Source organism: Nerophis ophidion, linkage group LG19, assembly GCF_033978795.1.
Source record: "Nerophis ophidion isolate RoL-2023_Sa linkage group LG19, RoL_Noph_v1.0, whole genome shotgun sequence".
In the NCBI taxonomy this organism is placed as follows: Eukaryota; Metazoa; Chordata; class Actinopteri; order Syngnathiformes; family Syngnathidae; genus Nerophis; species Nerophis ophidion.
In genome coordinates, this window is record NC_084629.1 from 11,708,410 (window position 1) to 11,734,016 (window position 25,607).

At 42.0% G+C, this 25,607-nt stretch overlaps 2 protein-coding genes across 2 annotated transcripts in view; one reads left to right on the forward strand and one right to left on the reverse strand.

The window, feature by feature from the left end:
- The window catches only part of gja5a (gap junction protein, alpha 5a), a 47,649-nt gene extending 39,618 nt beyond the window's left edge, over positions 1-8,031 (reverse strand). Inside the window, exon 1 of the mRNA XM_061879156.1 lies at positions 7,738-8,031. The gene's annotated coding sequence lies outside the window, so the exon portion shown is untranslated. The remainder of the gene's footprint in view (positions 1-7,737) is intronic.
- Positions 1-25,607, forward strand: part of LOC133537964 (gap junction alpha-8 protein-like) — a 135,117-nt gene that overhangs the window by 42,613 nt on the left and 66,897 nt on the right. The gene's annotated exons all lie outside the window — the stretch shown is intronic.

The following is a 25,607-nucleotide window of genomic DNA, read 5'->3' on the forward strand; positions in this document are numbered from 1 at the left end:
CTCCCTTTTTAGACCAGTTGATCTGCCGTTTCTTTTCTTTTTCTTCTATGTCCCACTCTCCCTTGTGGAGGGGGTCCGGTCCGATCCGGTGGCCATGTTCTGCTCGCCTGTGTATCGGCTGGGGACATCTCTGCGCTGCTGATCCGTCTCCGCTTGTGATGGTTTCCTGCTGGCTCCGCTGTGAACAGGACTCTCGCTGCTGTGTTGGATCCGCTTTGGACTGGACTCTTGCGACTGTGTTGGATCCATTGTGGATTAAACTCTCACAGTATCATGTTAAACCAGCTCGACATCCATTGCTTTCCTCCTCTCTAAGGTTCTCATAGTCATCATTGTCACCGACGTCCCACTGGGTGTGAGTTTTCCTTGCCCTTATGTGGGCCTACCGAGGATGTCGTGGTGGTTTGTGCAGCCCTTTGAGACACTAGTGATTTAGGGCTATATAAGTAAACGTTGATTGATTGATTGATTGATTGATTGATTGATTGATTGATTGATTGATTGATTAATTGTAACATGAGCTGCAATTTTTTTATGAAAAACTGCTGTTCTAAATGTGTCCACTGGATGTCGCAATAGCAATTCAAGTGTAAACCACGTCACACATGACACTGTTTAAAGATCTACTGAAACCCACTACTACCGACCAGGCAGTCTGATATTTATATACCAATGATGAAATATTAACATTGCAACACATGCCAATACGGCCTTTTTAGTTTGCTAAATTGCAATTTTAGATTTCCCGCGAGTTTCATGTTGAAAACGTCGCGGAATGATGACGCGTACGCGTGACGTCACGGACTGTAAGGAAATATTAGCGCTGCACCAAACACGGCTAAAAGTCGTCTCTGTTCATGGCGTATTTACACAGTGATTTTGGACATCTGTGTTGCTGAGTCTTTTGCAATTTGTTCATTTAATAATGGAGACTATAAAGAACAATGCTGTTGTTGGAAAGCGGTGGATTGCATCTGCCTTTAGCACCGAGACAAAGCCGGTGTTTGTTTGTTGTGAAGCGGAGTTGTCAAGCGAACAGGTTTTCTCTACGTCAACCAGCATGTTATTGGATGGGGAAATTGTGATATATATCTTCCTGGAGACATCAATGGATTATTCGTCGTCCTGCAGCAGCTGTCATGACAAAAAAGGCAGCTGTGAGCTTGGCTCCTCGGCTCCTCTCTGAGACCCTGTGTGTTCACCGCAGCCATCCGACCCCGAGGTATGCCTTGACAATCTTTAAAATCTCACTGAAACACTATTAAAACAATAAGCAGATAAGGGATCTTCCAGAATTATCTTATTAAATGTGTTTAAAAACATCTGAATTGCTCACAATGCAATCGCCTTTTTTTTTTTTACTTTATTTATTTATTTACTTTTTTGTAGTCCTTCGCTATCAATATCCTCAGCTACAAATCTTTCATCCTCGCTCAAATTAATGGGGAAATTGTTGTTTTCTCGGTCCGAATAGCTCTATTTGTTGGGGGCTCCCATTATAAACAATGTGAGGAGCCAAAACACAGGTGACGTCATCGTCTGCTACTTCCGATACAGGCTAGGCTTTTTTATTAGCGACCAAAAGTTGCGAACTTCATCGTCAATGTTCTCTACTAAATCTTTTCAGCAAAATTATGGCAATATCTCGAAATGATCAAGTATGACACATAGAATGGACCTGCTATCCCCGTTTAAATAAAATCTCTTTTCAGTAGGCCTTTAAAGATGACGTGTCAGCTGACATTAAACGCCCTCTGGATTGGCTGCCGCTACACCAATCAGCGTCTATTGTGGCTAGCAACAGACTAATGCTGTAGCAACGCACAATACCTTTTTTTATTGTAAATTATCCACACAACAGATATAAACAAATAGTAAAATGCAAAGTCAACATGACCATCATCTTTGTAGTTAGAGTTCCATGCAGTGCTCGCAGTTTTTTGATGGCACGATGTGCACCCTGAACTCCATTGTAAAATGTGTGTTTATACGTTTGTTGTGTTTTATTTTATGATTAAATCTACCATGTCCACATTAGTTAAGTTTGTAGTTATGTTACCTTTTAATCCGGCTATCATGGTGTCATTTTTGGTCATTGTTTTGATTATAATTGTAATGTTTGAATGATGCTAAATGAATGTGTTGTGGCAGTTGCAGATGCCACCAATGTGGCGGTGTGAGGAAACACTTGGTTGCTTTTCCAAACGCGTTTTTAATTAACTGCCAACAGGAAGTGCTTAAAGTTTAATGGCTTTGTAAAAACAGAGACACAGTCGACGTTAATGGTGTTTTGGAAATGGCACCAATTTTTTCCTGAGTTTTCCACTAACTTAAAGTGTTTTGCCAAGACGATTGTCTGTCATATATACATTTTCAGAAAATGCTGGTTCTATTTTTGGCCATCGGAAACAATTTTGAAGTTGTCTTTATTTTTAAGTTATAATGCCATGATTTTACCAGTCCGGAAAATCTATTCCCACGCGGCCCGTGGGCATACTTGCCAACCCTCCCGAATTTTCCGGGAGACTCTTGAATTTCAATTTCCGAAAATTTCCCGGGACAACCGTTCTCCCGAATTTCTCCTGATTTCCAGTCGGACCTGAGTGAAGACAGCCTGTCGTCACGTCCGCTTTTCGTGCCGGTGCAGTCATGTTATAACATCAAAAACTCAAAATAAGTCACAGCATGATGTGACAGGCGGTGACAGCACACCTGCTTTGAGACAAGAGCTATATTAATGCATGCTTGGTTATGCTTTAAAGTTATATCCAACAATAGTGACAACGACTTTTTACTGTCAACTGAGTCTTGACTTTAATGAATTCTGCTGGTGGTGTGCCGCGGCATTTTTTCGATGCAAAAAATGTGCCTTGGCTCAAAAAAGGTTGAAAAACACTGATGTAGACAACAAGGAAAAGGGTTTTAGATGTAGGAAAAACATTTTATGACTCCTTTACACTGTAATATTACCCAAAGAAACATCATTTTACAAGAATAGGTGATTGTTGTGATCGTTTCTTCCTACATCACATTTTGTTTGCATTTGTTGCTAGGTAGAATTCAAAGGATCCCATCATTAGTGCCCCAAAGAGCCAATGAAAAATCTGGCATATGAAAGTCCCGCCCACTAACTGTTTGAATGACAAACATTATCAATCAATCAATCAATGTTTACTTATATAGCCCTAAATCACTAGTTTATGTCTGCACAATAATTTAGATTCACTAGTCTGTATTGTGTACAATACATGTGAAAGTAAAAGCCAGAGAATAAAGTGTTGTAAATATATATTTGAAAGGCCTACTGAAACCCACTACTACCGACCACGCAGTCTGATAGTTTATATATCAATGATGAAATATTAACATTGCAACACATGCCAATACGGCCTTTTTAGTTTACTAAATTGCAATTTAAAAATTTGCGCGAAGTATCCTGTTGAAAACGTCGGTATGATGACGCGTGCACGGACATTTTTTTTCAGCCCGATCCAAGCTATAAGTATTCGGCTTTAATCAAATAATTACACAGTATTCTGGACATCTGTGTTGCTGAATCTTTTGCAATTTGTTCAATTAATAATGGAAAAGTGGGAAGCGGTGTATTGCAGCTGCCTTTAGCAACACAAACACAGCCGGTGTTTCCTTGTTTACATTCCCGAAGGTGAAGCTTTACTATGGAACAGAGCGGTCAAGCGAACATGGTTCCCGACCACATGTAAACCGGCAGGTTCCGGTGAGGAAATTGTGGTAGTAAGTCTGCTCTTACCGTAGACATGAGCCGAGCTTGCGTCGCTCTTCCTGCAGCTGTCAAAGAGGCAGCTGCGTGGCTTCCCTCAGAGACACTGGTGATCGCCACACCCCTCCGACTTTCAGGTACCATACAATCTCACTAAAACACTAGTAACACAATAAGCAGATAAGGGATTTTCCAGAATTATCCTAGTAAATGTTTCTAATAACATCTGAATCGCTCCCGCTGCCCTCACCCTTTTTTTTTTTTCTTCTAGTCCTACACTCTCACCATCCTCATCCACGAATCTTTCATCCTCGCTCAAATTAATGGGGAAATCGTCGCTTTCTCGGTCCGAATCGCTCTCGCTGCTGGTGGCCATGATTGTAAACAATGTGAGGATGTGAGGAGCTCTACAACCGGTGACGTCACAGGCAAATCGTCTGCTACTTCCGGTAAAGGCAAGGCTTTTTTATTAGCGACCAAAAGTTGCGAACTTTATCGTCGATGTTCTCTACTTAATCCTTTCAGCAAAAATATGGCAATAACGCGAAATGATCAAGTATGACACATAGAATGGAGCCGCTATCCCCGTCTAAATAGGAAAATCTCATTTCAGTAGGCCTTTAAAGCATGCTGACATGCCAATCCCAGCACAGCAGCTGTGAGGCAGCGAGGCTGCAGGGGTGGCGGGCATATTTCAGCCGCCAGTGCTAGGATTACTATCAAGGATGAGTGTGTTTAACTTTAGCTGCTCGGTGGCGGCGTCACTTAGGTGTAGTGTGAGCTACTCAGGGAGGGTCGAGTGCTTGGGAGGGACGACTATTCCCCGCTGCAATGAGTCTCCTGTTGGCATCACACGCAGGCCCACGTCCATTTATCAGTCTCACTAGCGGGAGGCCTGCTTCCTTAAATGGACGCCTGGCTCGTCATCACACACCAGCAGCCCCGCGATGAACTATTGTTCAGCTGCATGCGGCGGCTCAGAGGCGCTACTTTACATGCAAACCAGTCGGGTCTTAAAGGCCTACTGAAACCCACTACTACTGACCACGCAGTCTGATAGTTTATATATCAATGATGAAATATTAACATTGCGACACATGCCAATACGGCCGGTTTAGTTTACTAAATTGGAATTTTAAATTTTGCGCGGAAGTATCATGCTAAAACGTCGCGGTAAGATGACGCGTGACGTCACGCATTGTAGAGGAAATTTTGGTCCAGCACCGTTCACAGCTATAAGTCGTCTCTTTTCATCGCATAAATCCACATTATTCTGGACATCTGTGTTGCTAAATCTTTTGCAATTTGTTCAATTAATAATGGAGACGTCAAAAAAGAAAGATGTAGGTGGGAAGCTGTGTATTGCGCCCACCTTTAGCAACACAAACACAGCCGGTGTTTCCTTGTTTACATTCCCGAAAGATGACCGTGAACCTTTACTATGGAACAGAGTGGTCAAGCGAATATGGTTTCCGACCACATGTCAACCGGCAGGTTTCGGTGAGAAAATGGTGGTAATAAGTCGGCTCTTACCATAGACATGAGCGGCGAGCTTGCGTTGTTCCTCCTGCACCTGTCAAAGAGGCAGCTGCGACTCTCTTGCCTCCACCCACCAGCCGCCTCCCTACCGTCAGATGCTTCCACCGTTGTTGGAGGGGAAAAAAAAAATCTCAGCCTGGCCGACCGACTGCCTTCGCCTCGTTGAGAAACGACTTTCAGGTTGTACAGGTACGACCAGATAATCTCACTAAAACACTAGTAACACAATAAGATGATAAGGGATTTTCCAGAATTATCCTATTAAATTTGTCTAATAACATCTGAATTGCTCTGCCGTCAAGTTTTTTTTTTTTTTAGTTTTTTTTCTAGTCCTTCACTCTCACATGCCTCATCCACGAATCTTTCATCCTCGCTCAAATTAATGGGGAAATCGTCGCTTTCTCGGTCCGAATCGCTCTCGCTGCTGGTGGCCATGATTGTAAACAATGTGAGGATGTGAGGAGCTCCACAACCCGTGACGTCACGCGCACATCGTCTGTTACTTCCGGTAAAGGCAAGGCTTTTTTATTAGCGACCAAAAGTTGCGAACTTTATCGTCGATGTTCTCTACTAAATCCTTTCAGCAAAAATATGACAATATCGCGAAACGATCAAGTATGACACATAGAATGGACCTGCTATCCCGTTTAAATAAAATCTAATTTCAGTAGGCCTTTAAACCCTTATTAGAAAATAGGTTCGATTTGATCAGTTTTTGATAAATATTCTTATATACTAGCGAAGGAAAAGGAATCTACAAGGCTTACTGTGGCTGTCAATAAAAACAATGTAATAAAGTATTTCCAATAAGTATCATGAAATGTAGCAATATTGTATTCATATTAGGACTGGGAATCTTTGTGCACCGCACAATTCGATTCAGAATAAATTCTCGATTCATAACGGTTCTCGATTCAAACTGGATATGTTTTTAATAACATTGGGTGCCAATTCCATGATTGACTACATTCCTCCATGAAATGGATAAACAGCTTCGATACATTTCTATATTACTCAAAATAAAACTGGTTTTGTTGAAGAAAATACTAACCAAACATTTAATAAAGTCAAATACAAATAAGGCACCTCTCTTTTCTAAAGGACAGGTTAAAAAAATGAAATAAATATATTTTTGATTTTTTTTTTAATCATCATTCATTACAAGTAAGAATGGCGAATAATATGAATACCGTTTTTTTTTTTGACACCCCTAATTCATAAAATATTTTAAACAATCAGTTTTAATGATTCCAATAGCTGTTCTATTTTTTTGTAATCCTATTTAGGCACATTTTGAAAAGTAACTTGAATACATGTATCCCAATGTTTGATTAAAACTGTATTAATAAAGTAGTGCTCTAACCTCTAATTGTAAAGCTGTTTTAGCCAATCAGAAGCCTAAAGAAAGTAACTAAAGCCAAATATATAAAATGGTCCATGAAGAAAATATTTGGATTGATATAACATTTTATCAGTATTATAATAATAATCCAAGACATTTGTTCCAAGACAATTATTAATAGTCCTTACAAGACTCACTTTACATAACTGATTCTTATTTTTATTGCACCATATATTATTTTATTACATTGAATCTATAAATATAAATAAAACATTTTTTTTATATGGGATATAATAATAATAATTATCATTATTATTAGTGTAATAATACAATACTACTAATAATAATACAATAACATGTATTATTATAGTATACAGTATATAAATACAAATAACTAATGCATCACAAAACAATTTTAATTTATATGTATACATTGAATTTAATAAAATATTATACATTAAAACATTTTTTTTAAAATTAAGTCTTGTAAAGAATCTTAATTGTCTTGGATCAAATGTTGCAAGTACTGTACTCTATTTACATAAGTGCCTCATTATTTACTGTATGTTCATATACAGACACACACGAGACTATTTCAGCCAATCAGACGCCTGAAGAAAGTAATTCCTGGAAAAAAAGCCAAATATCCACATGGCCTGTGAAGAAAATATTTGGATTAATAGTAATAATATTATTAGTTATTGTAAATATTTTATAATAACCAATAATAATGATAATGCATAACAAAACACATGTTATCTATTTCATTTATAGATGCAATGTAATAAAATATGATACAGTGCATATAAAAATCAATTTCGCCTTTTCATAAACTGCTTGTTCACTTGCATGCACACCATTACACACTGACATAAAAACAATAATAATAATAATAGTAATAATAATAATAATAATAGTACCCGAGTCCCGAAATCTCTTAATGTAATATTATTTACACAAGTTAGTGGACATGTACAGTAACAGTCAAACATTGGGACATACGGTCTTATTTGCAATGAAGTGTCTTTGAGATATTATAATGAAAAGTTACTATAGACTCCAACACTACTGTCCCTGAATGCTCCTTTATTGCATCCTTCAGCATGTTTTATCTTACCTTTGCTTATTTAGAACCGCCTTAAGTCCACTAGAAGTTCCCTCTTCTTCCTCTTGAGCTTTTGCGACAGTCCCAGAACCAAACTCTTCCTCCTCACATGGGGGGGCATGAAAAGAAAAGCAAGGGGGCATCACAAGTGAACACACCCATCAACAAGGCCTGCCTTTCTTTCTCTCCTCCTCTTCCTCGAACCTCCCACCACCACACCACCTCGACACCCATTCTTCTTACATCCCTGGTGCCCTATTTTCTTTACTACTTATAAGAGAGGAATTGTTTGCTGGGATGGCCAGGAGCAAACTTCCACGCTGGTTCTTTACACTTGAGTTTTGAGACCTTTACATAGCAAATTTTGAACAAGCGGGGTTTTTGCACTGTTCACCTGGTTTAAAACACGTTCGTCCACGAAAACCTGCAAGCATGGCAAAGAAGGCACGCCACGCCACTAGTTGGCAATGCCACTACGCCACATGCATGTGCACCAAGAAGGATGTGTGTGTTTAAAATGTGTACAATATAAGACTGTATAGCTCGGTTGGTAGAGCGGCCGTGCCTGCAACTTAAAGGGGAACATTGTTACCAGACCTATGTAAGCGTCAATATATACCTTGATGGTGCAGAAAAAAGACCATATATTTTTTTAACCGATATCCGAACTCTAAATGGGTGAATTTTGGCGAATTAAACGCCTTTCTGTTTATGGCTCTTTTGGCGATGACGTCAGAATGTGACGTCTCCGAGGTAATACAGCTGCCATTTTCATTTTCAACACATTGCAAACACCGGGTCTCAGCTCTGTTATTTTCCGTTTTTCCGACTATTTTTTGGAAACTTGGAGACATCATGCCTCGTCGGTGTGTTGTCAGAGGGTGTAACAACACTAACAGGGAGGGATTCAAGTTGCATCACCGGCCCGAAGATGCGAAAGTGTCTGCCGCCAGACCCCCATTGAATGTGCGGGAGTGTCTCCACATTTTACTGGCTAAGACAGACATGGCACAGAGATGTATGGATAACCTGCAGATGCATTTGCAACGATAAATGCAACGAAATCACAAAGGTGAGTTTTGTTGTTGTTGACTTATGTGCTAATCAAACATATTAGGTTGCAGCGTGACTGCCAGCTAATCGATGCTAACATGCTACGCTAATCGACGCTAACATGCTATTTACCGGCGGTGCTATGGCAGACATGGCACAGAGAAGTATGGATAACCTGCAGATGCATTTGCAAATATCAAGTCAACGAAATCACAAAGGTGAGTTTTGTTGATGTTGACTGCCAGCTAATCAATGCTAATATGCTACGCTAATCGATGCTAACATGCTATTTACCGGCGGTGCTAAAGCAGACATGGCACAGAGATGTATGGATAACCTGTAGATGCATTTGCAACTATATTATGTTTCCTTCCACCCACATTTAAGGCGGAAAAAACACTTACCAATCGACGGATTTAAGTTGCTCCAGTGTCACAAGATGCGAAAGTCCTGATCGTTTGGTCCGCACATTTTACCGGCAATGCTAACGCAGCTATTCGGCCGTGCTATGGCTATGAATAGCGTCAATAGCTATTCGCTCAATAGCTTCAGTTTCTTCTTCAATACTTTCATACTCCAACCATCTGTTTCAATACATGCGTAATCTGTTGAATCTCTTAAATCGCTGAAATCCGAGTCTAAATCTGAACTAATGTCGCTATATCTTGCTGTGGTAACCGCCATGTTGTTTGTATTGGCAGCACTGTATGACGTCACAGGGAAATGGATAGTGGTTTCTAAGATAGCGAAATTAAGGCACTTTAAAGCTTTATTTAGGGATATTCCTTGACCGGTAAAATTTTGAAAAAAATTTCAAAAAATACAACAAGCCACTGGGAACTGATTTTTATTGTTTTTAACCCTTTTGAGATTGTGATAATGTTCCCCTTTAAAGGTTCCATGTTCAAGCCACGCTTCTGCCATGCTAGTTACTGCCGTTGTGTCCTTGGGCAAGACACTTTACCCACCTGCTCCCAGTGACACCCACATTGGTTTAAAAATGTAACTTGGATATTCACATTGTAAAGCGCTATATAAATATAATTCACTTCACTTCAAAATAGCAGTGTAGAAAATGTTATTAAACAGTGCAGTGCTAATGTTCTGCTCCTGGATCAATCAATCAATCAATGTTTACTTACATAGCCCTAAATCACGAGTGTCTCAAAGGGCTGCACAAGCTTCAACGACATCCTTAACTCAGGTCCAACATCAAGGCAAGGAAAAACTCAACCTAATGGATGGCACAGTACATGTTGAAATGTATGTTTACCAGAGTGAACCACTGTTAGGACTGGGTCAAGGTGTGGACCCCAGAATGCAGAGACGGGAGGCAATCTGCAATCAAAAAAAGGAGAATCTTTGATAAAGTCCAAAAAGGTAAACAAAAGGTGATGGGGGCAAAAAAACGCACAGCAGATAATATAACCAATAAGCAGGAACCTCAGCGGTCGGCAAGAGGAAGGGCCCAGGCAGACTGAGCTAAGGAAAAATTCACAATAAGTGAAGTGAAGTGAATTATATTTATACAGCGCTTTTCTCAAGTGACTCAAAGCGCTTTACATAGTGACACCCAATATCTAAGTTACATTTAAACCAGTGTGGGTGGCACTGGGAGCAGGTGGGTAAAGTGTCTTGCCCAAGGACACAACAGCAGTAACTAGGATGGCACAAGCGGGAATCGAACCTGCAACCCTCAAGTTGCTGGCACGGCCACTCTACCAACCGAGCCAATGCGGGGTGCATTAGTGCCCAAGGCATGGGTAACTTACACATTTGTGAAATCAACATTAATGCTGAAAGGTACATACAGGTTTTGGAACAACATATGTTGCCATCTAAGCGCCTACTTTTTCACGGACGCCCCTGCTTATTTCAGCAAGACAATGCCAAGCCACATTCAGCACTTGTTACAACAGCGTGGCTTTGTAAAAAAAAGTGCGGGTACTTTCCTGGCCCGCCTGCAGTCCAATCGAGATCTTCTCCACCTCAGGGATGACAGAAAGAACACACAGAGGTTAATGAATAATAAGGGCGAAAAAACGTTCCCGGATTTGGAGGTCAAGCAAGGGCATGCGACGTGGAAGGAACAGGAAACAATAACCAGCAAGGCAGAGCTGTCAGTGCCAAGCTTAAATAGTCCATGAACTGATTTGCTGCAGGTGGGCCTCAGGGTCCACTCCTAGACCAGGAACGGTGAACTGAAAAAATAGGCACAACAGGGAAAATGCAGGCACAAAATAACCGGGAATGCAGGAGAATAATGACACACGACAACCAGAGCTCAATGTCAAAACCCAACATTGATTAAACGTTGTCAAAAAGCAAGTTGTTTTAAGTTTATGTTTAAGTTGCTCAACGGGATCTTAATTCAGCAAGTTCTCAACGTTGTTGTAATGTCTTGCGTCTGCTGGGATGCAGCCTCGGACCACGGCGCTACCCCCACTATACTCATACTTGAGTGTGGGGGGCGTGGTTTGGGGAGGGGCGTGGTGGGTGGGCGTGGTTTAGAGGGGAGGAGTATATTTACAGCTGTTGTGTGCGCAGTTGTGCACTGCACTGTCTAAAAGCCGTAGATGTTATTGTCACATTTGCATGCATGATTGATTGAAACTTTTATTAGTAGATTGCACAGTACAGTACATATTCCGTACAATTGACCACTAAATGGTAACACTGCAATAAGTTTCGCAACTTGTTTAAGTCGGGGTCCACGTTAATCAATTCATGGTACAAATATATACTATCAGCATAATACAGTCATCACACAAGTTAATCATTATATTATATACATTGAATTATTTACATTATTTACAATCCGGGGGGTGGGGGTTAGGTTTGGTTGATATCAGTACTTCAGTCATCAACAATTGCATCAACAGAGAAATGGACATTGAAACAGTGTAGGTGTTACTTAGTAGGATATGTACAGCCAGCAGAGAACGTAGTGAGTTCAGATAGCATAAGAACAAGTATATACATTAGAAGTACATTCGATTATTTACATTAGGTTTTTTACAATCCGGAGAGATGGGATGTTAATGGAGAAGGATATTAGTAAAGGGGTGAAGTTGCCTGGAGGTGTTGTGGTGCATGTACAGTAAATGGCAGTATTGTCCTGTTTTAAGAGTGTCACAACATTGCTGTTTACGGCAGACGAACTGCTTTACGGTAGACGAAAACGTGACTGCTGTTGTTATGTGTTGTTACCACGCTGGGAGGACGTTAATGAAACTGCCCAACAATAAACCCACATATGAAAACCAAGAACTCGCCCTCGATCATTCTACAGTTATAACGTCATTGGGCAGACACGCTGTTTATATTGTGGGAAAGCGGACGTGAAAACAGGCTGTCCTCACTCAGGTCCGCATGGAGCTGGAGGGGGGCTACATATCTCGAGATGTACGTTGTAATATGTATACGTGCTTTGGTATGGAGTTTTTTTTTCCCCCTCCAGACTGGGCCTTCTTGGGAGCCCAGTCTAGATTGTATTTTTTTAGTCATCCTCCCTCAGCGTTGACCTTTTTCCCATGTTTTACGGGGTGCCTTGTGGCGACCCATCAGCGTTCCTGTTATGTCACCCTGTACTCTGTTTGTTTGTCTAATCTTGAACGGGTTTGTGCTGAAAACAAAGTTTCATTTTACTTGTGCAATGACTATAAAGACCTACCTACCAACTAGGGGTGTGGGAAAAAATCGATTCGAATTTGAATCACGATTCTCACGTTGTGCGATTCAGAATCGATTCTCATTTTAAAAAATCGATTTTTTTTTTTTTTTTATCAATCCAACAAAACAATACACAGCAATACCATAACAATTCAATCCTATTCCAAAACCAAACCTGAACCAGCAACACTCAGAACTGCAATAAACAGAGCAATTGAGAGGAGACACAAACAAGACACAGAACAAACCTAAAGTAGTGAAAAAAAAATTGATATTATCAACAACAGTATCTATATTAGTTATAATTTCAGCATAGCAGTGATTAAAAATCCCTTGTTGACATTATCATTTGACATTCATAAAAAAAAAAAAAGAATAGTGTCACAGCGGCTTACATTTGCATCGCATCTCATAAGCTTGACAACACACTGTGTCCAATATTTTCACAAAGACAAAATAAGTCATATTTTTGGTTCGTTTAATAGTTAAAACAAATTTACATTATTGCAATCAGTTGATAAAACATTGTCATTTACAATTATAAAAGCTTTTTACAAAAATCTACTACTCTGCTAGCATGTCAGCAGACTGGGGTAGATCCTGTTGAAATCCTATGTATTGAATGAATAGAGACTCCTTTTAAATCGGGGAAAGAAATCGTTTCTGAATCGAGAATCGTGTTGAATTGAAAAAATAAATACATTTTGAATCGATATTGAATCGAATCGTGGGACACCCAAAGATTCGCAGTCCTACTGCCTACCTACCTACCTACCTTTGATTGACAATACATCAACATTTTTTATTATCATATGATAAAATACCAGAACTCTGCAAAATAACAACTATTAGATTAAAAGTAATTAAATCAATCAAATTATTAATTATTATTATTTGTGACATGAAAATTTTCACAATGTTGCTTGTTCTATTTTGGGCCAAAATAAAACGAAGAAAACAATTGGAAGTTGTGGCAGTTGTATTTTTAAGTTATTATGCTATGATTTTACTCGTCTCACCCACGAAGGAATGGAGTTTCTTCCTGAGCTAAAATGAGTTTGACACCCCCACTGCTCTATTCTAAGGAAGTGAGTAAAAGCTGCTTCTGAGTTGTGTTCTTTTTCCAGTACAGTCTGGCCTTGCGGGCATACAACATGAGCTGTGCAACAAGGCACTACTTTACACAAAGTGCAACTTGCTGTTTGCTTTATTAGAGGTAGTTTATGAGTCAACTTCACCTCATTCCTCTGATTTCTCGGCATGTTGTGCTTGCGGGCTAAGTTCGCTTGTGTCCTGTGCACTCGTGAGTGTAAACACAGGTGAGCGGATCAATACAAATATCAACAGTAAGGATTGATTTATTGACTGATTGAAACTCGTATTAGTACAGGGGTGTCAAACTCAAATACAGAGTGGGCCAAAATTTAAAACTGAGCAAAGCCGCGGGCCAAGGTTGAACAAATTAACCTTTTAATAGGGACCCGAATAAGTTTTGCATTGAATTTTAAACAAGCAAGGCTTATGTAGCTTTATAGTCACACACAAAATCGAGTTTCAAATTATAATAATGAGTAAAAAATATCAATGGCATATCAAATAAAATGTAAATAAAAATTGGGTGAGCGGGGTTTGGTGGTAGCGGGGGTGTATATTGTAGTGTACCAGAAGAGTTAGTGCTGCAAGGGATTCTGGGTATTTCTTCTGTTGAGTTTATGTTGTGCTATGGTGCGGCTGTTCTCTCGAAATGTGTTTGTCGTACAGGGGTGTCAAACTCAAAAAAAGAGTGGGCCAAAATTGAAAACTGAACAAAGCCGCGGGTCAACGTTGAACAAATTAACCTTTTAATAGGGACCCAAACAAGTTTTGCATTGAATATTAAACAAGCAAAGCTTATGTAGCTTTATAGTCACATACAAAATCGAGTTTCAAATTATAATAATGAGTAAAAAATATCAATGGCATATCAAATAAAATGTAAATAAAAATTGGGGGAGCGGGGTTTTGTGGTAGCGGTACAAAGGATTCTGGGTATTTTTTCTGTTGAGTTTATGTTGTGCTATGGTGCGGATGTTCTCCCGAAATGTTTGTCGTACAGGGGTGTCAAACTCAAAAACAGAGTGGGCCAAAATTTAAAACTGAACAAAGCTGCGGGCCAAGGTTGAACAAATTAATCTTTTAATAGGGACCCAAACAAGTTTTGCATTGAATATTAAACAAGCAAAGCTTATGTAGCTTTATAGTCACATACAAAATCGAGTTTCAAATTATAATAATGAGTAAAAAATATCAATGGCATATCAATTAAAATGTAAATAAAAATTGGGGGAGCGGGGTTTTGTGGTAGCGGTACAAAGGATTCTGGGTATTTTTTCTGTTGAGTTTATGTTGTGCTATGGTGCGGATGTTCTCCCGAAATGTGTTTGTCATTCTTGTTTGGTGTAGCTTCACAGTGTGGCGCATATTTGTAAAAGTGTTATACGGCCACCCTCAGTGTGACCCGTATGGCTGTTGATCAAGTATGCCTTGCATTCACTTGTGTGTTAAAGCAGCATATATTATGTGACTGGACCGGCACGTTGTTTGTATGGCGGAAAAGCGGACGTGACGACAGGCTGTAGAGGACGCTAAAGGCAGTGCCTTCATGGCACACCCCCAATATTGTTGTCCGGGTGGAAATTGGGAGAAATTCGGAAGAATGGTTGCCCCGGGAGATTTTCGGGAGGAGCACTGAACTTTGGGAGTCTCCCGGGAAAATCGTGAGGGTTGTCCAGTACGAGTATCAGCGGTGAATGCAGTGTTACAGAGGCATCGCCGCTGTATAATACCGGCGGGCCAGCTCTAATCTTAATTTGATATTACCTCAAGGGCCAAATGAAATTACACGGCGGGCCAAATTTGGAGTTTGACACCCATGTATTAGTAGCTTGCAGAGTACAGTACATATTCCGAGTGTGTCGTCTCAGAGGATAATATCATTTCATAAAAAAGTGAAAGGCCTTTTTGAGGCCCAGACACAGTGCTGTATTGGCTCACAAGACTACTTAGTGTCTCTTTCATAAAGGTGCCTCGTGCTTTGCGTGCAACAATTTGGGATAAACAAGTATTGTTCCGTAACTTGCATGGAGCTCTTTCTGCCCTGACTGCCGCTACTGTATGTGTTTGATGAAAAAAGGCCCCTGCTGCCAGGAAGCATTAGTGTAACTCTCCTCGCTCACCCACCAGCCTGACCTCAGCCTGATGTTCCGATGACCCACATCTGAGGACACGTGCTCCTCAACATGCAGCCTAAGAGAAAAAAAGCAGGGCTGTCTTATTTAACGAGTTAATACATGTGAGGAGTGATAGCTGATAGTGATAACCTCTATTTCAGCAAGACAATGCCAAGCCAAGTGTTACAACAGCGTGGTTTCGTAGTAAAAGAGTGCGGGTACTCTCCTGGCCCGCCTGCAGTCCAGACCTGTCCCATTGAAAATTTGTGGCGCATTATGAAGCGTAAAATACGACAGCGGGGACCCCGGACTGTTGAACAACTGAAGCTCTACATAAAACAAGAATGGGAAAGAATTTCCTCAGTTCCCAAACGTTTATTGAGTGTTGTTAAAAGAAAAGGTGATGTAACACAGTGGTGAACATGCCCTTTCCCAACTACTTTGGCACGTGTTGCAGCCATGAAATTCTAAGTTAATTATTATTTGCAAAAAAAAATAAAGTTTATGAGTTTGAACATCAAATATCTTGTCTTTGTAGTGCATTCAACTGAATATGGGTTGAAAATGATTTGCAAATCATTGTATTCCGTTAATATTTACATCTAACACAATTTCCCAACTCATATGGAAACGGGGTTTGTATTTCTGGAAAATTGATTAATCATACTTTCGAGATGTGATTAATCATGATTAATAATTTTCTTGCATTTCTTAAATTAACTTTCAAAAAGACCAATACTTTGGCACAGATGCTACTTAAATAGAATGTCATACTGTATATTTACTTGGATGTATGTCATTTATTCGCCCTAAACTTAACAGTATTATCTATCAGTGTATTTGGAAGAAAAATTTGCCACGACGCATACCAGTTATTTAACAGTTTTAGCGGCCATACAAGTGTAAAAACTGCCGTTACGATTAGGAGGTAAGTAAAACAACAACAAAAAATTAACCGTAATGATGAATGCAGATGCGCCTCTCATGTATTCACTTAATAGTCTCACATAGGGCTGAGCAATATGGCCTTTTATTAATATCTCAATATTTTTAGGCCATATTGAGATACGCGATATATATCTCGATATTTTGCCTTAGCCTTGAATTAACATTTGACGCATATAATCACACCAGTATGATGATTCTATGTGTCTACATTAAAACATTCTTGTTCATTCTGCATTAATATATGCTCATCTTAAAATTTCATGCAGAGAGGGAAATCACAACTAAGTCAATTGACCAAAAGTGTATTTATTAAACACTTATTAAGCAATGGCACAAACATTCATGTCATTTCAAAACAGAAAGTGCAAGATTGTCAGAGCCATTTTAAAACAAGCTATTAGTGCATGATGTCACTAAAATGACATATCAAAACAACACTAAATTAAAGTGCACTTTTTGTACAGAACACCACTAAAATTGCTTAAAACAGGGGTCTCAAACTCAATTTACCTCGATTTTTAAATCTCTTTATTTTTACTTTCAACACAAAATAAAATCAAAATATAAATGGACAAAATGCGGATTAAGAAATGTGAGGCAAAGCAAATTAAATAATAAAAAAACAACAAATAACGATTTGAAATGGTCCAGGTTATCGGGGACTGGTATTACTGACGGACAGGTGTCAGCCTGGCATGTTAGAAAACCCTCGTCTCCATGGCAACGTCTGTCAATTTCGCTCATTTGCCGCTTTTCAACTAACACAGGGGTAGGCAACTCAGAACGTTGAAAGAGCCATTTTGGACCCAAATAACAAAAATCGTCTCTGTCTGGAGAAAATGGTAAGGGGGGGATTCTCTGCTTGCATCACACAAGTTACGTCAATGCTCGGCCCTCGAGAGCCACATACCACACTGTGATTGGTAGATTCCTTCAGCACACAACGCTGTCAAGCGCGATTAAGACAAAACTTGCAGGCCGCACTATCACTAAACTTTCATGTTAAGGTTTGGGCCGCAAAATAACGTCTCGCGGGCCACGTGTCTGAGACCCCTGGTTTAAAACAAATAAAGTGCACTTTAGTGCATGATTTCACAAGATATTTCAATAACTGTCAAATAAAAATGAGCTGCATATGTGATGGGATGTAAATTTAATTAGTAGTATAATTCAGTGATTGTATGTAGTGGAGTAGGCGCTTGAGTTATATTCCTATGTCATTTTATATTCGCAACTTCAATAAGTGTATTGTTAAATGGCAACAGTAGAGCACCGTTATTTGTAATATAGGGAGTTAATTTTGTTGTAATTCCAGCATTAATAAGTGCCTTTGTAATACTGGGCGACTCCAGCAGGGGGCGCGTTGTACTGGGAGCTATACTAAGAGGACACGTGACTTCCACGCAGTCATTACAGACGTGTACAGAACGAAGTTGTGTCCTTGTGTCTGTATAACTAAAACATCTCCCTTCTCAGGTACAAGTATTTGTATGTAACTAGTTTTACCCCCGTATTTATCTTTGTACTGTTAAAACATGTTCGAAAGAGTATATTGTTATAATCTGTGTATTCTCAGTCGACAAGGCTTTATATATGACCAAGCTTGTGACGACTCTTCTTCGGCATTGTAATGCCGGTGTGGTTTTCCCGTGGATGCGTCGAAGCAGAACACAGCAAAGGTAAGATATAAGGTATTTAATAACAAAAGTCTATGAACAAAAATACTGGTGTAAAGAGAAAAAATAAACAAAAGACGCTAGCGTGAAAGCTAGGATAAAACAAGGAAAACTAAAACTTGGTATGAGGACACAAAAGAGTAAACAAAACATTTAGCATGAAAGCTAGACAATAAAGTGGCTTGGCGTGAGAGCTAGCGAGAAAATACATACGAATGATGAGAGTCGTCACTGATGCGCGTGGGCAAATTAGGATCCGAGAATGAGTGAACAGAAAAGGTGAGCTTAAATAGGAGGGTGATAATTATTAGCAGGTGTGCGGGGCGAGACTAGCAGGTGGACTGATGTGTAACCATAGTGATGGATAAAAACAGGAAATAAACGGGTCAGACAGAGAATGAAAAAACAAACACGTGAAGATCTGAGCAGCAGATCGCAACAGTATTCCCCCCCAACAAAAGACAGATACCAGATGTCTTAAAAAACAAACAAAAACTTGAACCCCCTCCCCAAAACCAGAAAGTTCACAAACGAAGGGAGGGCGGAGGGAGGCCACGGTGGAGGGTCGCCAGATCGCATGTCCCCGAATCCACCGAGGACACATCATGTGGCGGCGGCGGGTGGAACGCTGCTGCCGAAAAAGTTTTGGCGGGCGACCTCGAAAAGGCCACATTAGTGGCCGCCTCGCAGGATGAGGTGCCCGGCGAGGCGGACGACCCGGGCACGGCCACATCCGTGGCCGACATGGAGGAGGGAGTATCTGGCGAGGAGGATGACCTCGCAGAGGCCACGCCCGTGGTCGACGTGGTGGACGACGCCTCAGCACCGAAATCCCAGCAGGCTTGGAAGCAGCAGACGAGGGTGCGGGGACTGCAGCCAAAGCAGGCCCGAGTGCAGCTGGCGAGGATGATGCGGGTGCTGCAGCCGAAGAAGGCGTCGGAGGCGGCCTGGGAGCCGCAGGAGTCGTCGGAGGCGGCCTGGGAGCCGCAGGAGTCGTCGGAGGCGGCCTGGGAGCCGCAGGAGTCGTCGGAGGCGGCCTGGGAGCCGCAGGAGTCGTCGGAGGCGGCCTGGGAGCCGCAGGAGTCGTCGGTGGTGCTGGTGTGGGCTCCAGCCCCGTCGTCGACGCAGGTGTGGGCTCCAGCCCCGTCGTCGACGCTGGTGTGGGCTCCAGCCCCGTCGTCGACGCTGGTGTGGGCTCCAGCCCCGTCGTCGACGCTGGTGTGGGCTCCAGCCCCGTCGTCGACGCTGGTGTGGGCTCCAGCTCTGGAGCTGTTGCTGGAGTCGGCTCCAGCTTTGGAGCTGTTGCTGGAGTCGGCTCCAGCTTTGGAGCTGTTGCTGGAGTCGGCTCCAGCTTTGGAGCTGTTGCTGGAGTCGGCTCCAGCTTTGGAGCTGTTGCTGGAGTGAGATCCAGGTTAAAGTCTGTAATTGGTATGAGAACCAGTTCTGGGTCGGAGGCTGGTGTGAGAACCAGGCTAACATCAGTTTCTGGTGCGAGAACCAGACTAGAGTTCAAAACTGGTGTGAGAACCAGGCCCGAAAAAGCTGCTGGTGTGAGAACCAGGCCCGAAAAAGCTGCTGGTGTGTGAACCAGGCGAGAGTCGAATTCTGGCGTGAAAACCAGGTTAGTGTCATGTGCTGGTGTGAGAACCAGACTGGGAGCAGGTGTCGGCTTCAGCCGAGGAGCAGGTGTCGGCTTCAGCCGAGGAGCAGGTGTCGGCTTCAGCCGAGGAGCAGGTGTCGGCTTCAGCCGAGGAGCAGGTGTCGGCTTCAGCCGAGGAGCAGGAGTCGGCTTCAGCCGAGGAGCAGGAGTCGGCTTCAGCCGAGGAGCAGGCACAGGGGTCTGCCGAGGAGAACTAGGGGACTGGCTGTGAGCAGGACTAGGACTATGATGAGTGATAAGACAAACACTAGGACTCGGGCAAGGACTTGAGAGAGGACCAGGACTTACAATCACACTAGTGCTTTGAGAAGGGCTTGGGCAACGACCAGGACTTACAGTCATACCAGGGCTTGGGCAAGAACTAGGACAAACGGTCAAACTAGGGCTTGGGCAAGGACTGGGACTAACAATCAAACTGGTGCTCGGGCAAGGACTAGGACAAAGACTAGGACTTACAGTAACACTGGGGCTCGGACAAGAACTTGGGTAAGGACTAGGGTTCGGACTAAGACCACGAGGGGAATCAGTACTAATATTACAAAGGCAAGAAACAAGACTCGGGACCGGACTCGAAACAGGACTCGGACTACGGATCAGTCTACGAGTGGAACTAGGACTACGACGACTACGAGAAAGACTAGGACTACAACTAGAATCAGAACGGAAACTCGGACCAGGACTTGGACTACGACTCAGTCTACAAGTCGGTCTACGAGTAGGACTAGAGCATGGGCTACGAAGAAGGCTGGGACTCGAACTCTGAGAGAGACTGTGACTAAAACTAGAACTAGGGCACGGACGGAACACAGGTGGAGGAGGTCTAAGAGGGCGTGACTTGACCGGGGAGAACACCGGTGGAGGAGGTCTAGGAGGCCGTAGTGGCTTAACAGGTTTAACAGGGGTAAACACCGGTGGTGGAGGTCTAGGAGGCTTAGTAGTAATACTGGCCCTCCCCTCAAGACCCGGATTCCAGACGGGGCCCCGTTGGACAGAGGCTGACCGTAAGGGCGGGCGGTGGGAGGTTTGGAGGAGGGCAGACTCCACCCCATTAGTCTGTATGAGGAGAGGATTGTTCTGAGCAGCAAGAAATTTCTCCTCCAGCTCCAGTTCAATCAAAACTCTCCTGTACCACTCGTCCATCCAGGCAGGACTATATTTTTCTAGGTCAGTTTCAAAATCAGGTGACGTGGGGGTAGGACGTGAAATAGGCTGAGATGTGGGCGGGGCCAAAGTAATGGGAGGCTGATCTTGACAATTAATATACTGAGGGTGACTAGAATCAATATAAATGTCCTGATACTGTGTGAAAGTATTATTACTGTCCAAGTCTTTGGAAAATGGCTGAGATATATCGTCCACAATAAAAAAATCTTCTGACAAAATGTCATCAACAGAGGCCGGTGTTGCGTCACCGGTGGGCGTTCCCCAAATGACGTCATCGCTTGTGTCAGAAAAAGTGTCATGGCAGCTTAAGGAATGATTTGAAAAAAAACAAGCAGGATTACCGGTAATGACGGGTGAATCCTGGACGGGGTGAAACTTGCTGTGTCCATGGGGAGGAATAAGTGGTGCTGGAACATTACTGCCGCGCGGGGGACCTCTCCACTGGACCCCCCGCTTCTTCGGGGCAGCGCGAACGGCTTCGGAGGAGACTTCAGGCCCACAGTCGAGTCTTTCCTGCTCCCAAGCCACGAGCTCCAACCACAACCCTAAGTCGAAGGGTTCCTCCCGTGGTTTCGACGCGGAAAAACAACTTGATGCTCGGATCCTACTGTGACGACTCTTCTTCGGCATTGTAATGCCGGTGTGGTTTTCCCGTGGATGCGTCGAAGCAGAACACAGCAAAGGTAAGATATAAGGTATTTAATAACAAAAGTCTATGAACAAAAATACTGGTGTAAAGAGAAAAAATAAACAAAAGACGCTAGCGTGAAAGCTAGGATAAAACAAGGAAAACTAAAACTTGGTACGAGGACACAAAAGAGTAAACAAAACATTTAGCATGAAAGCTAGACAATAAAGTGGCTTGGCGTGAGAGCTAGCGAGAAAATACATACGAATGATGAGAGTCGTCACTGATGCGCGTGGGCAAATTAGGATCCGAGAATGAGTGAACAGAAAAGGTGAGCTTAAATAGGAGGGTGATAATTATTAGCAGGTGTGCGGGGCGAGACTAGCAGGTGGACTGATGTGTAACCATAGTGATGGATAAAAACAGGAAATAAACGGGTCAGACAGAGAATGAAAAAACAAACACGTGAAGATCTGAGCAGCAGATCGCAACAAAGCTAATGCTAAAGCTAATGCTAACTGCCGATGTCGAGGCGAATGCTAGCTGCGTCATCAGTGTTGGATATATTCAAAGGTACTGTGTGTAGTTCATTATTAATCTGCGTGTATTTCTGTTTAAATGTGTGTTTTATAGAGTTTCTGGGAATAATTCAGTGTAATTTGTTATGTTAAGGAATGATTAGTGACTTTTGCTACTCAAACAATATGGGCTTACTGCAGGGGTAGGGAACCTATGGCTCGAGAGCCAGATGTGGCTCTTTTGATGACTGCATCTGGCTCTCAGATAAATCTTAGCTGACATTGCTTAACACGATAAGTAATTAATTCCGCCGGTAATCACAGTGTTGAAAATAACATTCAAATTATAAAAGATTCTCATGCATTTTAATCCAACCATCCGTTTTCTCTCGCACCTGTTCAAGATGTCGCATTAATGGTAAGAAGTATTATATTTATTATTGGTTAACTTTAGAATAACAGTGTTATTTAAAAAGAATAAGAGACTTATTATACTCTAAAAATGTTGGTCTGACTTAAAAATGCACATATTTTGTTGTATTCAGTGTTAAAAAATATTATATGGCTCTCACGGAAATACATTTTGAAATATTTGGCTTTCATGGCTCTCTCAGTCCAAAAGGTTCCCGACCCCTGGCTTACGGTATGGGATGAACCTTTGTATTTACTTGAGACATCCTCAAATACTGTGTACATGTACACAAGTTTGATGGTTGATTGTGGCAGTCATTACAGACGTGTACAGAACAAAGTTGTGTCCTTGTGTCTGTATAACTAAAACATCTCCCTTCTCAGGGCGATTACACATAATAGTAAATGAAATCGCTATGTGGTAGGTTATTGCGGACGTTATCTCCTTATGTTGTTGACTATTGTTTCATACGGTGTTGATGTTGAAACGGTTGCCTCGGCATTTTGTTGGTGTGACACCGAATGGAGATGTTGACATGCGGAGTAAGCACTCTTCATTCGCTAGCAGGTGACTTTTCAAATGATGCTACATATTAGCAGTAATGCTACTTTTTGTAGCAACGCTTTTGCCCCACACTTGACAAATTACGGTTGTCTCTTCGAAATATTCCCACTTGAAGCCAAACCACCGCCAGACGATAAACCCCCTGCTGTTTTTCTTGGGAATTTATTCTTCCTTCATTTGTTGACAGATTTGCACTTTCTTTCTCTCGTATTACTACTCACATCACAGCTAGCGTTACCCATACTGCTACCTCTCTGCTCCGCGAGGGCGTATACGTATGTGACGTATGTAAGAAGGTAGGAAGGCAACTGCGTGACAACGTATACTTGAATATCACAATATAATAATTTTCTATATTGCACAGAGACAAAATCGCAATATATCGACTAGCATCCGCCACTGAACAGTCCCTTTAAACGGCAAATTACAAAGTTGCAGATGCACCGCCCACATTTCCCTTTTCGACAGTCCAAATGGTCTTCATCCATCCATCCATTTTTTCTACCGCTTGTCCCTTTTGAGGTTGCGGGGGTTGCCTATCTCAGCGGCATTCGGGCGGAAGGCGAGGTACACCCTGGACAAGTCGCCACCTCATCACAGGGCCAACACAGACAGACAACATTCACACTCGCATTCACACACTAGGACCAATTTAGTGTTGCCAATCAACCGATCCCCAGTAGCATGTCTTTGGAGCTGGGAGGAAGAGGTGGCGACTTGTCCAGTTTGTACACCGCCTTCCGCCCAATTGTAGCTGAGATAGGCACCAGCGCTCCCCGCGACCCCAGAGAGAATAAGAGGTAGAAAATGGATGGAAGACGGAGTTCCCGGACGGAACCCACTCAGTCACGGGGAGAACATGCAAACTCAGGACTACTCAAGACCTTCGTATTGTGAGGCACATGCACCAACCCCTGTTCCACCGTGCTGCCCACAAATGGTCTTACAAAAGTAAAACCAAATTAACCGCTTTTAAGGGGTTTGTCTTCATTTCTTCTCACATTCCTGGACTTTTAAAACGCCTTGTTTTTGGGAGGTAATATGTCACTTAAAGCCCCAAAAAAGAAAAAAAGGAGTTCATCTTTCGACATTAACTGCATGATCTCTTGTGTGACTAAGGTTCTAATTGTGAAGTTTCTTGTTTACTTTCAAATCTTAGTATTTATTTCTCGAGTATTGTACCGTATTTTTCTGATTATAAATCGCATTTTTTTTCATAGTTTGGTCGACATATACTCCGGAGCGACTTATGTGTGAAATTATTACAACATTACAGTAAAATATTAAATAATATTTATCTAATTCGCGGAAGAGACGAAGAAAATGTCAGCAATCGTCACACACACGTCAACCAATAAGAATTCGGCATGGGAGGGCCATGGCAGAAGTGCATTGTGGGTCATGGGATGCTAACTGCTATATGCTATATGCTACTGCCGTAGCCACTAAGATGGATCATTTCAAAGTTGGCGGTAACTTATAAAAACTGAGAAGGGCTGAACAAAAATGGCCCCGAAAGGGAAATCATGTACTGCAGATTACTAGCTGGACGTAGTGAAATATGCAGCACAAAACGACAAGAGGAAGCGGCGCATACCTTTGGAGTTGGCAGAGTTGTTTAGAAGCGACATCGAGGAAGAAGATTTCATCGGATTTGTCGATGAGTGACAGATTGTTTGGTAAACGTATAGCATGTTCTATATGTTATAGTTATTTGAATGACTCTCACCATAATATGTTACGTTAACATACCAGGCACCTTCTCAGTTGGTTATTTATGCGTCATATAACGTACACTTATTCAGCCTGTTGTTCACTATTCTTTATTTATTTTGAATTGCCTTTCAAATGTCTATTCTTGGTGTTGGATTTTATCAAATAAATTTCCCCCCAAAAATGCGACGTATATGTTTTTTCCTTCTTTATTATGCATTTTCGGCCGGTGCGACGTATACTCCGGAGCGATTTATAATCCGAAAAATACGGTACTCAGGAGCTATTCAAGCAGCGTGTTAAATTATTCCATTCTATTTCAATCAGTTCTGAAGCAATGAGAACTATTTCCTGCCATGGATGGATACATGTTTGCGAGCTTGCACATGCACTTGTCTACCAGTATTGTTCTCATGGACAGGTTCGTTACCAACAGCTGGGTTATTATTACGCCTTTGCTGACGGGCAGAGGAATGGAGTTGGTCACTGTGACAGTAAATGAGCAGTGGAGCTCATTATAGAGCGACTAAGCTGGATGCGAACAGGTGTCGGATTGTCAGAGAATGGCATTGTGGTTAAAGGATGCATGTGTATTTTGGATCCCTGACACTCAGGAATCCATCTGTTGTTTCAAACTCTCCCTGTGGATGGATGCTATTCTTACC